This window comes from Austrofundulus limnaeus, unplaced genomic scaffold (assembly GCF_001266775.1).
Source record: "Austrofundulus limnaeus strain Quisiro unplaced genomic scaffold, Austrofundulus_limnaeus-1.0 Scaffold162, whole genome shotgun sequence".
In the NCBI taxonomy this organism is placed as follows: Eukaryota; Metazoa; Chordata; class Actinopteri; order Cyprinodontiformes; family Rivulidae; genus Austrofundulus; species Austrofundulus limnaeus.
Genome location: NW_013952564.1, coordinates 690,265 through 694,068, shown reverse-complemented (window position 1 = coordinate 694,068; position 3,804 = coordinate 690,265).

Genomic DNA, 3,804 nt, shown 5'->3' with positions numbered 1-3,804 from the left:
GAAATATATTTATGTTTGTGGTTGTAATGTGACAAAATATGGAAAAGTTCAAGGGGTATGAATACTTTTGCAAACCACTGTATCAATAACGTGAACACGGTGGAAAGTAACTAAATTATTGAAATCTTGCCTAAATAATCATGGTTGATGGGAACTATTTTTTCTCCTGCCTGCATAATGTGTAAGTGAAGCGGCATGTGCTCAGTCTGCCACTCAGTCTGTAGATGTTACATGTTCAGTATGTTCATGTTAACACGTTCAGGTAACATAAATTAAGACCCAAGTGTTCATTTTTATAGTTGTTCTTGATAATGAACTAATAAATGATTTTTAAAATGTTTCATTTAAACTAAAATTTCTGAAACTAACAAAAACTTGTCTGGTGAATTTTTGGTGAAAACAAGCTTGTTCTTCATTCAGTGAAGTCACTCACAGTGGCTAGAGCATCCAGAAATTTCACTCAAGTAACAGTAAAAGTAAAAAGTGCAGCGTTGTAAAACTACTCCTAAAAGAACATTTTTTTCCAAAAAATTACTCAAGTAAATGTAACGAGTTACTGCAAGTCTGGATTTACCAAACATATTAGGTGTATTTAAACAAAGTATCAGAACTGGAACAGTAGCACCAATACCAGCCTGAGTTTTACTCAGTGTTGGAATACTTTACATCAATCAGATCAAATTAAACAAGTTTTTATGAGCAAAAACGTCTAAAATGGCCAAATGATGAGAACACAATAGGATTTACAGTTGTGACAATATTTAGACTGTACTACTGTTTATATGTTTACACTAGAATAAGGTTTAGGTGACCAAACTGACTTTTCCCACACATTAAACAAGAACATTGAGCTGCAGAGTGGGCGTTTGAAACAGAGGGCAAACAATCCCACCATCAGCATGGTCCTGGCAATAACTGTGGCACTTTTTTTTCCATTTGCGGCTGCCCTACACGACACTGTTGGTGGTAGATTTAGAGGTGCATATCCTTCCTCAGGTCACAACTTTGCCCACATCCTGTGCCCCATCTATAACCCCATCATCTACCTTTTCAAAAAGCAGGTGAACAGCTACATCTGCTGAGGAAGGGAAGTGAGAAAAGGTACAAGAATGCCATTGAATAAACATTTTCGAAGTCTGCTTTATTTATTTGTTTATTTTTTGTAACATTCACCAGTTCAGTGACTGTGCTGTGGAGGTGTTGTCATCAGGCGTTATGTTTCCCCTGGGCTCTCCAGCATCTGCATCCCTTTGTGCTCTTTGAACGCAGGGAGCTGTCTGTCTTCCACAGGCAGGAGTGCCAACAAGCACGGCAAGGTGTCGCCTCGGTGACTTCTGCCAGCCAAAACAAACAAGGTGTTTGTTGGTGCCTCATCAAGGACGCCGAGCTGAATGTCTGCAGGCTCTCACCGAGGTCCTCACTGCCTCATGTTAGGAGCAAAATCACCTTTACAGTGTGCACTAATACAGTGCATCATAACTGTAAAATTGTTCATATTTTCCTTCGTTTCACTTGTGAATCTGTTGCAATAATAACACCATACATTGCAGAGAATTATCATTGACTATTTCTTCTGTTTCATCCAGAAACAATAAGATTTTCAACGAGGCAGTTTCATTTCTGTGATTTGCTTTAGGTAAGTTAACCATTACCTTTTTTTTTCTTTCTTTTTTTCATTGATGTTTAGAAAAGGTGTTCAAATGCGAGAAACTATTCACAGAGACACAATGGTGAAAGAAGACAAACAAAAGAAAGAATGTTTTATAAAAACTGAAACTCCCCATTTATAATTTTTCATTTGTATGCATATTTAACAAGAAGAGACAAAGCAATCACTGTCAGACTGCAGAGACAAACAGAGATGAAGTGAAGCTCTTTGTTCGTGAATACAATACAGGGAACCTGGTTTTATTTGTGTGTGGGAAGATATCTCATTTAGGGAAGATGTTTAACATTTTTTCACGTTGTCTATGTTGAATATCTGTCAACATGTAGAGACGACAGTTTAAATATTTTCTTTTCATTAGAAAGCTTGTTCCTGAGAACAGCAGCTCCATTTTAACAGAAGATTACTGAAAGACGTCTCTTCCTTTTAATATTATTACTCAAAAATAATAAAAACAAAATGAATCAAAGTCAAAAGAATATCTACACTGACAGTAAGGCAGTCGTCTGAGCAGACAACTGCTGCACAAATGTTGCCATTTAAACCATTTCCTTCATATGGATTTAAGACCGCAGCAGTACACTTCACTGAAACTACTTGGGTGCAGTGAAACAGCAAATGCAGCTTTATAAGCTCAATTCGGTTCCTCGCTAGCAGCAATTTTGGAAAAACAATAAATTTGTTTAAAGAAAAAGTCTGCTGCACAGCTCATTTTGTTGCTAATTTAACTCCTGAGAGCCAATCAAGCAGCAAAAGACTTTTCTGTCTTGATTAGACTGCTCTGTACCCTCATTTTGCAAATGCCTTTTTCTTTATAGACAGTTTATGTGTCGGGCCCATCGGAGCACGTTAACCCAACCAAAAAAGCATCTCGCACTTTGATTCCAGTGCATTAAAATACTGTTTTAAATGCTCCTGAAGTAAGCCACGAGGATAATTGTTTCACTGGCAGAACAAAAAGGAAAAGAGAATATTGATCAGTGATCTGGTGTAGTCAAACTGGGATGATACATTTAGGTGAACAAATTTGATTTTCCTGTTTCGATAAATACCCTTTTATTGTGTCCAGATGGCTTTTCTAAAACCATGAACAAAAAAATTTACATGAACATTTTGTCATCCACTGAGTAAACAAATAGGAAGGAGAAAGTCGTCATCTTAGCCACATTATAGTTTATTTACACGACTGTAACAATGTTAGATAAATCTGCAAAAAACTATTTCCTTCCACCCGACTCTGTAATAGTTTTAAATAATCAAATCTGAGAAATATAAAGAGAGAATGAAGGCCCTAATTAATTTGCTTGGGTTTAATAAAGGAGGGGAATACCGCTGATTTTTCCCCAACAACAAATGTAAAAATGAATTTCTAGGTAAAGTTTATAACAACTTAAATTTCATATTCATATTATCTTGCATGGGTTTATGTTGCAGTAAAAGTGTTAGATGCAAAGCCACTATCTTGCATGTTGTACTTGGTTCCCTGCTCCAACACACCAGATTCAGTGACTGAATAAGAGCTTCAAGTTCTGCAGTTGACTGTTAATCACAAATTCATTCCAAGCAGGAGTGCTGGAGCAGATAAACCTCTAAAATATGCAGGATAGTGGCTCTAGAGGACCAGGATTGGACACACTGAGGTAAGAAGTTGTGGTGGATAAAACATGTCAGGAGCAACTTTTCACAAGCAGCCATGAGAAATTATTGAGTTTTAAAAAAGCTAAAAATGCTAACAGAAACATTACTAGTTGTGATATTGCTACAGAGGAAACGTGAAATCAAAATAACAAAAAAATGATAAAAACAGTAGTGAATTTCTCCACTTCCAGTTCCTGTTCTTTACAAGCTAGCAAAGTTGCTCCAGGAAGTTAACTAAGAGTTTAAAACTCTTAAGTCATTGCTTTGAAAGTAGCTTTATCTCACCAGGTGTGTGCTGTTGGCAACCTGTTGAAGACAAAAAGACAATGGGCCTCATGCAAGAACATGTTCGTATTTTTATCCTAAATTTCTCTTACTTTTGTTCGTACAAAGGGTTCGTACGAACGTGTCACGTCAGATTCAACAAACTCTTCTATCTTCAGGAAAAGTGTGTAAATGAGCTGCGTAAATTACACCTGTTCTATCCAGCTGCTCGTGCA